Source organism: Sarcophilus harrisii, chromosome 5 (genome assembly GCF_902635505.1).
Source record: "Sarcophilus harrisii chromosome 5, mSarHar1.11, whole genome shotgun sequence".
Taxonomy (NCBI): domain Eukaryota; kingdom Metazoa; phylum Chordata; class Mammalia; order Dasyuromorphia; family Dasyuridae; genus Sarcophilus; species Sarcophilus harrisii.
Window position 1 is genome coordinate 146,949,412 of NC_045430.1, and position 13,893 is coordinate 146,963,304.

A 13,893-nucleotide genomic window follows, 5' to 3' on the forward strand; every position below is an offset into this window, starting at 1 on the left:
GGTGACACTGGTATGTTATAATTATTTAGGGGGCTCCTTTTATTTAGCAAATTCCTGCCTACAACTAGCCCTTGTGGAGCAAGTTTATAATCCCTGTGGTTGGAGAAGCTGAGGCTGGAAGATCCCTTGGGTTCAGGATTTTTAAACTGCAGTAGTACTGAAAGTTCATTAATATACTTCCATACTTAGGTATCTGATCTTTAAAAAGAAAGGAAGGAAGATAGGAAGGATGGGAAGGAAGGAAGAAGGGAAGAAGAGAGGAAGGAAGGGAGGGAGAGAGGTAGGGCAAGAAGAAGGGAGGAAGGAAGAGAGGGAGGGAGGAAAGGGAAGAAGGAAAGGAGGGAAGGAGGAAAAGAGAGAGGGAGGAAAAAAAGGGAGAGAAGGAAGCCAATATAGTAAATATGAGTAGGGACTTCTCTGATACTTCACCTTCTGAACAATGCTATTCCTGAGGCCTTCATAAATAGCACTTCTGACCTTGTTAAGAAGCCTCCTAGAAAATCTAGAATCTAATTATATTCTCAATATTGTCAAGAAAATTTAAAGATGAATACATTAGTATGCTTAGTTAAGAACAATTACCAGCTGTGTATCAAGGCGAGAAGAGTGTCCTTGGAAACTGTCTGTTCTCTTTTGAAATTTCTGTTTCAATGATGGATCAATCAAATAGTCCTTTAAAAAAATCATAAAATAGTCATAAAATAAGTTTTCTTGAATAAATATTTCATTAATCCCCTAAATACATATTGACTTTAATACCTAAATTCTTCAGGCCCTATAAAGTACTATAATCTAGAGCAGAGGTTCTTAACTTGAAGTCCAAAGACCAGAATTAAGATCCCTGATGAGGAAGAAATTTATATTTTTATTTCAAGATAGTTGATTTCTTTTGCAATCTTACATATTTTATTGTATGCACTTAAAAATATTACTCTAAGAAAGGGTCCTAGGCTTTATCAGATTTGCCCAAATGGCCTATGACATAAAAATAAGAAACCCTGCTCTAGAAAGTCTTTATAAATTTAAATATAATAATCCAATTATCCATTACTAAGGCAATGACTGATATCACACTATGACAATTTTAATATCATTACAAAATAACTGTAATTATACTTTGCCTTTATTTAGTACATTACAACTTATAAAATATTCACATACATTGTGCTAGGCCGTAAACTCTGTGAGGGGTAAGATGGGCCTTAGCCCCTAACATAATGTTATACATACAATAGGGGCCTAAGATTTGTTGATTTTCATTTGATTCTTACAACATTATTATTATCCCCATTTTACAGATGAGGAAATGACTAAGAAAAGTTAAGTAATTTGTGTAAGATGAATTGGCTTGTAAAGGACAGAACAGAGATTAGCACCTAGGTCTTCTGCCTCCCTACTCTAATGCTCTTTCCATTATACTATTACTATCACTCTAAAATATCATATGGTGTTTTTTTTTAATGACTACAAAGAAAGAGAAATATATATATATACCATAAAATATGTTCAAGCCCATTTTCAGCTAGTTCCATGATCTTTTTTTTCTAAAAATCTCAGTGGATCCTCTGGGGGTGAAATGAGTAGACCACTGAATAGGGTCTGAAAAAAATGAAATGGAATAAAGTTTCCCATATCAAAGGCATTGGTATTAGCAAGGTATGTTTTAATTTTGTATCCTTCCCAATAGAAGATACTATTTTGCTTTTATTTTTGAAGATATTGCTTTAATTTTTTAAAAGTTACAAAATCAAATGCCAATTCAAAACTTTAAAATATAAATACATTTTTATTTGTAAACCTTTATTCATGTTTTTCTGAGTCACATATATTTTACTAAAGTCAATTCATTTAGATCAAAACATTTTAACTTTCCTAAAATAAAAATCTAAAATGACATACTCCCTATTCTCTATACGTTGTTCTATTTTAAAATGAAGTAGATTATTTTGTCATAGTCAGCCTAAATGCACACAAGATGCCTTAGATTAAATGATGGCAAAATTTTAAAGACTACATCAACAACAATTCAATTATAAAGGAATTCACATACCACTCCAATCTAGAACAAAGAAACAATTAAAATAGAAAGATATGACTGGACAATTATAGTAAAGAAAAAGGAAAATGGCCCATAATGAATATTTTTCACATGGATCACATTGAGGGTTTGTTTTTCTAAATGTCTACAGTTAGAAACATTTCATGCCTATGCTACTTGGAAAAATGTCATCCAAAAAAATTAAATTCTAAATAATTAGAGTATTTTCCAAATTCCTTAAAATCTAATTGCCTCGCAATTATGCAAATTCATGATTTCTAACTTATATGAATTTACTTTCTACTTGAAAGGAAAGAAAAAATGCATCATCTTTTTATTATTTCTCCCTTCTATAATCTGTTATTAATAGGAAAATAAAAAAGTATTCAGTCAATGGAATTTAGGATAATATTCAGGTCAAGTTTCTGAAAGATAGGGGGTTTTAAGCTAGAGCAGTGTGGTATCAAAGTTGCTGTAGTGATTGAAAACTTGGGAGATTTGGATACTACTGAAAACGACTGAACAATGAAAAAAGTGATATGAATGCAAAGGAAATGTTTAGTCTTAGTTCCAGAGAAAATTTGAGAAGGAAGAAGTGACTTTGCTGGAGTTAAGAGAGAATCAGGGAAGTAGGGGAGGGAAGAGGAAAGGAAAGGGTTTAGTGATTTTTACTGATGATTTTAAAAACAACACTGTTACTTCTAAAATCATCCTTTTCCCCATCCCATAGAAGCCTTCCTTTTAACAAATTAGTATGACTTAGAAAAAACAAACCAACACATTGACCCTATCAAACAAAGTATGACAATTTCTAAACTTCTAGTCTCCCACCACTCGGATGAAAAGAGGGAAATATGGTTCACCATCAGTCAAGAGAGAATTTATGGCGAAGGTAGTCACCTGAATAGGGCCTTGAAGAAGTCAAGAGTTTAGCACCTAATTAATAAGAATTAAATTAAAATATGCTTTAACATACTTAACATGTATTGGTCAACCTGCCATCGGAGGGAGGGGATGGGGGTAAGGAAGGGAAAAACTGGAACAAAAGGTTTGGCAATTGTCAATGCTGTAAAATTACCCATGAATATAACTTGTAAATAAAAAGCTATAATAAAAAAAAAAAAGAAAAAAAACCAATTAAATTAAAATACGAAGTTTATAGATTGTGCACTTCCTCCTCCTCCTCCTTGTGGCTGTGCTTCAAGCAAGCTCCTCCCCTAACACAAACTTCTGGAAGCAATCTCAAAGTATTTTCTGAACTTCTGTCTCCTCCCTTGTACTTAAAAAGTTAATTTGAAGATTTCTTTCCTCCTGCTTTCCCATGATTTGTGGTAACTTTCTCCATGTTAAAATGCCTAATTATAGTTCTGTATTGAGATTTAATTCTTAAATTTTTTTTTTAAGGAAATAGGCATTTGGAAATAATCCCATATTAAACTCTCATATGATCATAGATCAAGAACTAGAATGGATCTCACAGGGCATCTAGTTCAACTTTGTCATTTTATATGTCTCTGGCATATACACAGAGGGTCTCAGAGCAATATCTACACTAGATACATTTCCACATGGAGGATGTTATGAAACTGCACCCAGGAGAATTTTAATGATTTATAAGAGAAATGCATTGAAGAGACTGTGAAGCATACATGGACATTCTGTAATTGCTTCCAATTTACTCACCACCAGGAGGAGGGGGAAGAGTTTTTTCTCCATTGGCTGTGCCAAGGTTTTAGTAGACATCCTATTTTCCAGAGCTAAGGTCCAGCAAGGAGGCTGTGCTTTGAGCTTGATATAACAACAGTCCTTTGCACTTACCCTCTGGTTGATCTCAGCCACAGCAAAATCCCCAAATTGTTTCTGGTCATAAAACCTTACTATAATTCAAACTTGTCTCATTGTTGTGTTACTCCTCCAGCCTGCTTCATTGCTTGCAAGCCATTTTTGTCCCTCTGAAATCAAACATCTCTGTGTCCTGATTGGCCTGCCTCTAGCCTCCTTTGTTTATCTTGGTCACCCACAGGCTAAAGGCCAGTTCTGACTGACACTGTGTAGCCAAGACTATTGACATTTTCAAAAAGACTTTATTTAGCTTTAGCCATATCTTTGCTTCATTCACATCTTGAGCTGACTTCCCCAGAGACAGAAGTGGTTGCAGAAAGTTTGTGGATAACATTTACTAAGCATCAATAATGAACCAGGCACTGTGTTAAGCACTGGATGCCCTTAAGAAATTATGAGAGATGCTAATGTGTTTGTTCTTGATATATTTTTGAGGTAAATATCCCTTTGAAAAAGCTAATTCATGTTAAGTAATTCAATTAGTAAACATTTATTAATCACATATTATGTGCCAGGCACCATACAAAAGAGGCAAAAGACAGTCTGCCTTCAAAGTGCTTACAGTCTAATAAGGAAGACAACATGCAAATAAAATATACAGAAACTATAATTAATAATTATATAATAATTAACAATTATATAACAATATGTAACAAATATATAACAATAATAATAATTAACAGAGGCAAGGCATTAGAATTAAGAGGGGTTATGAAATGCTTCCTGTAAAAGATAGATTTTAATTAGAAGTAAAAGAAAATCAGGGAAGTCAGTAGGCAGAGCTGAGAAAGGAAAGCATTCTAAAGATGAAAGAAAATTAAAGAAAATATCCAGAGATGGAATATCTTGTTCATGGATCAGCCAAGAAGCCAGTATCATGGATAGAAAAATATGTGACAAAAAGTAAGATATAAGAAAGATAGAGGTTGTAGGTTATGAGGGATTTTGAATGCAAAATTAAGAATTTTGTATTTGATATGAGAAGCAATAGGAAGCCACTGAGAGTTTATTGAATAATTAAATGGACTTTTCCATTGTATCTTTTCAATCAAGCTTTTCTTAAGAGATTCTGGGATGCACTTTAATTAGAAAATAACTGGTTGCAGAAAAAACCAGAAACCACTTAGCAGTATTAAAACTTACTCAAAATAATATCTCAACAGAAGAATGTTAGTCTGCAATGCACTATATATAATAAAAGAGATGAAGTAGGAACTGATCAGTGGTTTACTCAGTACTATACAATGGAAAGTGTTCTCAAGATTATAGATGACTGATATTGTTTAAATGAATTGATTCTTTAGACAGAAATAGAATTGTCAATTCTTCATACTTTCCTGGTTTGGTGGAAATTTCCCTTAAGCAAATTCAATTCCCCTTGGCCTAAATCCATACTGAATGGGACTGACTGGATGAAGCTTTCTTAGTTTATGAGATTAGTTAATGAGAGTAGGCCTAAGGCACATGATCCCTATACCCAGAGCAGGAAGATAAGGTCTTGGGCCTCAGGTTTCAGGAAGTCACATGATCCCTATTCCCAGTCTTGAACCTTGGATTGAAGAGTTATATGGTCTCTAAAGGTCAGACCTTAAAGAAGTGATGCTCACAGGAAATTATGTGACCCATAGGAAGCAGATAACATTGGTGACCAGTGGTCAAGGATGATTACTTCCTTTTTTGTCTATCCAAGGAGGGGGCTTGAGTCTTTTGTTATTTAAACCTGAGAAGGTGAAAGCTGTCCAGATTCCCAGGAGCACATGGTAAGAGTTGGGATACCACCCAGGTGTGTGTGTATAGGCCTCTCTCTTCAGGGATTAAATAAATGCTTTCTCTTTCTAACTGAAGATGTCTCTGATTACTTGATTTGGGAAAGGGTGCTAGACCCTTCCCACACAATGCTTAACATGTAAATTATCATTTCACAATTATGCTTCCCAAGTGGACTCCTCAAGAATAGGTATATTATACCAGTTCTCTTGCTAGTAAGTGTCTCTTTGTATGTGAATAAACTGGCATTTTAATTTGTCCATTAACCACTCATATGTTTGGTTAGCTTGAATCAGTTACCTAGAGCCTCATTACCTGCAAATGAGACAGGTAAGATCAAATTCATGGCCCCAAAATGGCTGAGGACTAGATCCTGGACTTGAAGTGAAGCCAAAGGGTGCTGACCACTATTCTTAGGGGCTCAGCTGAACCAACCAAATCATTTATTTTTTGGTTATAATACCAGCGATACCAGAAAGATTGCTTTAATACAATATACATTCCATTTTGAAAACTTGCCTATTTTTAAACTGTGCAAATATAGTTGGTGTTTTAGAAATGCTAACTACAAAGGAAATATAAAAAATGAGTACTTGTTTCAATACAAATCATGCCAACAATTCAGATACCCCCTCTGCTGGACAATTTCTTTAAAAGTACTTTCATTATTTTTTTTCATAGACATTAAAACTCTATTATAGCTTTGGAATTATAGAATCATAGCTTTAGAGCTGAAAAAGCCATTGTACCCAACTCTTTAATTTTGCAGATATGGAAACTGAAGTCTATAGAAGTTAAATAATAAAATCATAACCACAATAGGAAACATATTGTACCTAAAGTTGGTAAAATGCTATAAAAATCTTTATCATTTTATCCTAATAATAACCTTGGAAGTAGATTATTATCTACTTTTTACAAAAGAGTAAAATGAGGTAGACCTGCCCCTGGCCACAAAACTAGGAAATATTTAAGGTTCTATTAGAAATCAGAATTTTCTGATGCCAGGTCCAAACCTCTACCCAAAAATACCAAAAAACCTACCATTATGAATTCATTTCTTTGGTTTTCTCTCCTAGAACATTTTTTTAAAATTCAAATGCTACTCTGAAGGTTAACACATTAAACCAATTCACACAAGAATATCAGAGTAAAGGAGACCTCAGAGAGAAGGGGAAAGAATGTGAAAATAGATGGACAAAGAGGAGGCTCTCAGCCAAAAGACAAAATTCACTTACTTTACAATTTTGCCTAAAGTTAGGCCAAAATGACAAACCATTTAACTTAGTATTTCACAAACCAAGATTTTAAAAATAATGAAACAGGTGATAAGTTAAATTACTTGTTCCTGATTAAACAATTAGAAGGATACATGCCAAAACTCAAAGTCAGGTCTTTTGATGTCAAATGTTATATCCCCTCCATTGTGCCATGCTGCTTCTCAAAAGTGTTTAAGTGACAAGTTCAAGGAGACATACAAAGTACTAAATGTGAAGTTAAAATAACTTTGAGTTATATCAAATTCATCAGATTTGATGTCAAAGGTGGAAAGAGTATAAAATAAAAAATGTTGGAAGGGCTATGAGAAAAACAGACATATTAATGCACTATTGATGGAGCTGTAAATTGGCCAGCTATTCTAGAATGTAATTTGAAATAATATCCCAAAAGTTAATAAATTATAAATACTCTTATTCACTGTTACTAGGATTATTAACCCAAAGAGGTCAAATATGTGCAAAGATAAAGCTCAGGATGTACCCATCAAGTATGGAATAGTTGAACATATTGTGGTGAATGAATGTAATGGAATTTTATTGTACCGGAAGAAAAATGAAGAGGATGGGTTTTAGAGAAACCTAAGAAGACTGGTACGAACTAGTGCAGAATAAAGTGAGCAGAACCAAAACAATTTATATATTAACAATGGTATAAATTCATTCATCTTTGAAAGATTTAATAACTTTGATATATGCAATCTTCAAGATGATTGACAGTGATACATGCAACTCACTTTTTGAGAGAGACTCAAAATGCAGAATGAGACATACATTTTTGGACCAATGTAGGAATTAGTTTTGATTGATTATGCATATAATACAAATAATAATGGTTAACATTAATACTTTATATGTGCCAGGCACTGTGATAAGCACTATATAATTAATAACTCATTATTTGATCCTCACAATCACTTTAGGGAGTCGGATACTCTTATTATTATTCCCATTTTAAAGTTGAGGAAAACAAGGCAAAAAGAGGTAGTGATTTATCCAGGATTACACAATGAGTATCTACTACTGGATGTAAGTGTGCATGACTAGAGGCCCTGTACTCTATCCATTGTGCCACCTAGCTGCCCTAAGATGATGATATTTGTGCAGCACACCTCACGAGATCTACATGAGGATCAAAATAGATAACGGGCATGAAGTGCCATTTAAAAATTATGATCATCATCCCTTCTTGATGAGATCCAGCTATGCCAAATTATCTCAAGTGAATTTATAGAGAAAACTGGACAAAAATGATAAACACAGAAAATAAAATGGATCTACATGTATTTTCACAATGATCTCTTTGCATTGAAAACATTTAGATTACAGCATCCCTATTTCTAAAATACTAAATAAGGACATGATTGTGGCACTGAAGAGGAGGAAATCAACACTGGTGTGAAGAAGTCTGCCTAGGGAGCAATACAATATTTAAAGTACTGGAATAGAATTTTAAGCTTTCTGAGAAAGGAAAAAATGTACAAAGAATGGAAAAGATCATAAATGGTGTCTTTATAAAGGAAAAAAAAGTAACCAAAAACATATTCCTAGTTGCTATGACTTCTTTCTTATCTGTATAGGCTGTTATGAACACACTGAAGAGATTCAAAATGAAAACATAAGAAGGCCACACATATGCCTTCACAATTTTTTTTTTTAATAATAGGTCACTTTTTTGTCAGGACAGCTGACAAAGAAAATATTCATGGTCAAGATCCTATGAAAATGTGTTCCAATTTTAAAAAATAATTTTAATTTTACTCTAAACCTGATGAAGTTTTGACTACAGACATTTCAGTTCCTGGTTAACTAATGAGGAAACAAACTCAGAAGAGTAATATAACTTAAACCATGATCCAAAAAATATCCAGGTCTCTTTCTGATTCTTCACACCATGTTCAGCTTATCTCCTTTTACTATATTATGCTACCTACACGCTGAGAGTAGTTGAACATATTGTTCATAGGGCGAATTTAGGGTGCGTGAATTTAGGGTGTGTGAATTTAGGGTGCGTGAATTTAGGGTGCGTGAATTTAGGGTGTGTGAATTTAGGGTGCGTGAATTTGGGGTGTGTGAATTTAGGGTGCGTGAATTTAGGGTGTGTGAATTTAGAGTACGCGAATTTAGGGTGTGCGAATTTAGGGTATGCAAATTTAGGGTGTGAATTTAGGGCACGAATTTAGGGTGTGCGAATTTAGGGTGCGTGAATTTAGGGCATGAATTTAGGGTGCGCAAATTTAGGGTGTGTGAATTTAGGGTGTGCGAATTTAGGGTGTGCAAATTTAGGTTGTGTGAATTTAGGGTGCGCGAATTTAGGGTGTGTGAATTTAGGGTGCGTGAATTTAGGGCGCAATTAGGGTGCGCGAATTTAGGGTTGTGAATTTAGGGTGCGCGAATTTAGGGTGCGTGAATTTAGGGTGTGTGAATTTAGGGTGCGTGAATTTAGGTGCAACTTAGGGTGCCGAATTTAGGTGTGTGGAATTTAGGGTTGGGAATTTAGGGTGCGGAATTTAGGGCGCAAATTTAGGTGTGGAATTTAGGGCGCAAATTTAGGGGTGTGTGAATTTAGGGTGGCGAATTTAGGGGTGAATTTAGGGTGCGAATTTAGGGGTGTGGAATTTAGGTGTGGAATTTAGGGTGCGGAATTTAGGGTTGTGTGAATTTAGGGTGCGCGAATTTAGGGTGCGCGAATTTAGGGTGTGCGAATTTAGGGTATGCAAATTTAGGTTGTGTGAATTTAGGGTGCGTGAATTTAGGGTGAATTTAGGGTGTGCGAATTTAGGGTGCGCGAATTTAGGGTGCGCGAATTCAGGGCATGAATTTAGGGTGCGCGAATTTAGGGTGTGCGAATTTAGGGTGTGTGAATTTAGGGCGTGAATTTAGGGGTGCAAATTTAGGGTGCGCGAATTTAGGGTGGGGAATTAGGGGGAAATTTAGGGGTGGGCCGAATTTAGGGTTGTGAATTTAGGGCGTGAATTTAGGCCAATTTAGTGGGGAATTTAGGGTGCGCGAACTTAGGGTGTGTGAATTTAGGGCGCAAATTTAGGGTGTGTGAATTTAGGGCGCAAATTTAGGGTGCGCGAATTTAGGGTTGTGAATTTAGGGTGCGCGAATTTAGGGTGCGTGAATTTAGGGTGTGTGAATTTAGGGTGCGTGAATTTAGGGTGCGCGAATTTAGGGTGCGCGAATTTAGGGTGCGCGAATTTAGGGTGTGTGAATTTAGGGCGCAAATTTAGGGCGAATTTAGGGTGTAGGGCGCGATTTTAGGGCGCGAATTTTAGGGTTAGATCAATGAACTCGGGTCCAAAGAGGCGGTGACTTGCCACACAGAATGATGGCCTGCACCAGAAAGGCCACGGGTGAAGGAAAAAAGAGCGAGGAGCTTCGGCCGATAAAAGGCGGGGGAAGAGGAGGCCGACACTGACTGGGGAGAGAAAGGCGGCGGAGAGCACGTGGTGGGCCGGCCCAGGCAGGTGGGGGAGGCCGGGGGATGGGAGCCCCCAGTGGGTCCCCGCGTTCCCGACGCAGCCCTAGTACCTCGGTCGCCCGGGTTAAGAGGTGTGGGCCGACATAATTCCTTTTCTTCAGGGTGACATGGTTCAGGGTACTCCATCTCTGGATCTGCCGGGCGGGCTGGGACCGGCCCAGGGACGGGGCAAGACGAGACAGGAGGACAAAGAAGCGAAGGCTGCCCCTTCGCGCTCCCGCACCACTACACTCCAGCAGCCGCCCTGCGGTTCTTGTGCAGGGCGTTGCTGCTGGCAACCCGGAGCTGGGCCACCCGCACCCACACACCGCCCCCGCCGTGAGCGCATGCGCCGGCTCCCCAGGAGACGTAATGCGTCAGCCTAGGCCAGATGGCAGCCGAGTTGAGCTTGCTGGGAGCAGGTGGAGGAGAGGGACTTAAATGAGAGTGGGGAATGAAAGTGAAAGGTAAAAGGGCTTCTGGAACACGCGTTCGAGCAGCAAAAAGACAGCCTGGTGAGGTGCTAGCTTTGGAGTAAGGAATTAGAGTTCAGATATTGTCTCAAGATTTTGCAAGGGCTAATGTTGCACAATTATCTATGCATGTTTTTTGTTTCTTTGTTTTTTGCTGAGGCAATCGAGGTTAAGTGACTCGCCCAGGGTCACACAGCTAGGAAGTGTTATGTGTCTGAGGACAGATTCGAACTTAGGACTTAGTGACTTCAGGGCTAGTGCTCCATCCACTGCACCACCTAGCTCCCCCATAGGCATATGTTTTGCAAATTTAAAAAAAAATGTCTCCGATTTGCTAGATGTTTTCAAACTGTGCATACCCTTTGACCCAACAGTGTTTGTACTGGGCTTGTGTCCCAAAGAGATCCTAAAGAAGCGAAAGGGACCCGCATGCGCAAAAAATGTTTGTGGCAGCCCTGTTTATATCAGCAAGAAACTGGAAACAGTGGATGCCCATCAGTTGGAGAATGGCTGAGTAAGTTATGGTATATGAATGTTATGGAATATTACTGTTCTGTAAGAAACAACGAGCAGGATGATTTCAGAAAGGCCTGGAGAGACTTACACGAACTGATGCTGAGTGAAATGAGCAGCACCAGGAGATCATTCATTATACCCTGCAACAAGAAGACTATACGATGATCAATTCTGATGGACGTGGCTCTCGTTAACAATGAAATGATTCAAACCAATTCCAACTGTTCAGTGATGAAGAGAGCCATCTACACCTAGAGAGAAGACTGGGAACTGAGTGTGGACCACAATATAGCATTTGCACTCTTTCTGTTTTTGTTTGCTTGCATTTTGTTTTCTTTCCCAGTTTTTTTTTCCTTCTTGATCCTATTTTTTCTTGCGCAGTAAGATAATTGTATAAATTTATATGCAAATATTGGATTTAACATATATTTTAACATATTTTACATGTATTGGGCTACCTGCCATCTGGGAAAGGGGATAAGGGGAAGGAGGAGATGATTTGGTACAGAAGGCTTTGCAAGGGTCAATGTTGAAAAAGTACCCATGCATATGTTTTGTAAATAAAAAGTTTTAATTAAAAAAATAAATTAAAAAAACCAAATTTGTTAGTTATGTGAATCCCAGACCTGTCAATTACTCTCTCGGCCATTGTTTTCTTTTGTGTAAAATGAAGATAATAATACATTTGCCTCATAAGGTTGTTGTGAAGTTCATGAGTTAATATATGAAGAACAACTTAAAGCTTCGTATAAATGCTAGTTATTTGTCTATTTTTTTTTACGAGTACTGTTCCTGACTTGTACTTATATTCTAATATGGAAAACAATTTATGAATAATAATGATTATATAAAGTATATGACATATAGGGTGGAGTATCATACAACTAGTTAACAGGTCAAAAGGGCAACAGTGAAAGCCTTTGGGAAACTTGCATCCAATAGGGACACTATATACACATATAAAGTATAGGTACAAAAATACAAAATAAATATACACACAAAAATAAAAAGCACTTGAATTTATCAGAAAAGACCTCATGTAAGAGGTGGTACTTTAAAAGAGGCTAAAGATCCTAAAGATTAGTGCATTTGTAGGCCTGGGATAAGTTTGTTCAAAGGCAGGGTGATAGAAGATGGAGTCTTGTGTATGACAGCCATCTTGGTGGGAACCTACAATGGGTAAAGGGCAGCAAAGCATAACAATCCTAGAAAAGTAGGCTCTGGTTGATGAGGACAATACAGCCTCGTCCAGAAGAGCATCTACATTCCCTGGGAAAAACTCTCTTCCCATACATTATGCACCTTTTGGATGCTAAATCTACATTCCCTGGGAAAGACTCTTTCCCCACACCCTATCTCAAGTATGTTCCTTTCGGATGCAAAGCCCAAATTGTTTTGTTTCTGTATATAAGTAAGCCCTGAGAAAATGTCTCTTTGCAATTCTTTGACATTGCCCACTAAGAGAACATTTTAGTGTCTTTCTCTCTTTAATAAAGTGTCTTTTCTTATCACAGCCTTTTGTGTAGTGTTTCTCACTGCAAACCCTCCCTAACTTGGTGTTTTGGAGAACTAGGAGACCAACCCATATTCCTTCCACGATCCATACCTCATCATGGTCAGATGGTGAAAAGAGTTTTAAATGCTAAATAGATCTTTAAATGAAGGTTCTGAAAGATTCAATTCAATTCCATTCTATAAACATTAAGACCCTATTACTGAAAGTCCTGATGACTTAGTTCCCAGCCCCTGGCTGGAAGACACCAAGTTTGCAGACCTGATTTACTTTTACTCCTAACTGCAAAGTGTCATTGTCTTGCAGTTTTGGGGTGGAACTGAGATTCAAAGGCCCCACTTTTTTTGCTGAGGTGGATCTATCTGGATTATTTTAAATTTATCTCTAAAAGCTATCCCTACCTTGAAGCTCTGGCTGATCTTTGGTGATCAGCTCGGCAATGTATTACTACTTCAATATACTTATAATAAAATCTTATTAATTCCCTTCTGCCTGATTTTTGCCTCCTTAATGAAGTTAAAAGCTCAGATGGAAAATTTTTCTTTCATCACTATTAAATGCCAGATATAACGATAAGAACTGGAAGTTAAGATCGAGGTCCGGCAGGGATACATGTTAGAAACATTCAAGACTGACTGATTCCAAAGTCACTGTCCCTTTCCACTTATAGTTTCTTAAATAAGGCCAGGACCTAAAGAATACAAATGTTAGCGCTAAGCAAACCTACGGGGCCCTTCTAGTTTCAAGCTTTCGTGTGTTTAATGAATTCCTTTATCTAGTGAAGCTTATAGATTCCTTGTTAGTACCAAACTGAAAAGTTTTTGTACAAACAAAACTAATGCAGACAAGATTAGAAGGGAAGCAATAAACTGGGAAAATATTTTTACAGTCAAAGGTTCTGATAAAGGCCTCATTTCCAAAATATATAGAGAATTAACTCTAATTTATAAAAAATCAAGCCATTCTCCGATTGAAAAATGGTCAAAGGATATGAACAGACA

The 13,893-nt window shown here is 36.9% G+C and overlaps 1 protein-coding gene across 1 annotated transcript in view; it reads right to left on the bottom strand.

The window, feature by feature from the left end:
* FBXL13 (F-box and leucine rich repeat protein 13) overlaps positions 1–10,767 on the bottom strand; it is a 247,639-nt gene extending 236,872 nt beyond the window's left edge. Inside the window, exons 1-2 of the mRNA XM_031938696.1 lie at positions 10,462–10,767; positions 583–672 (exon numbers count right to left, since the gene is read on the bottom strand). The gene's annotated coding sequence lies outside the window, so the exon portion shown is untranslated. The remainder of the gene's footprint in view (positions 1–582; positions 673–10,461) is intronic.
* Between the last annotated feature and the right edge of the window lie 3,126 nt (positions 10,768–13,893).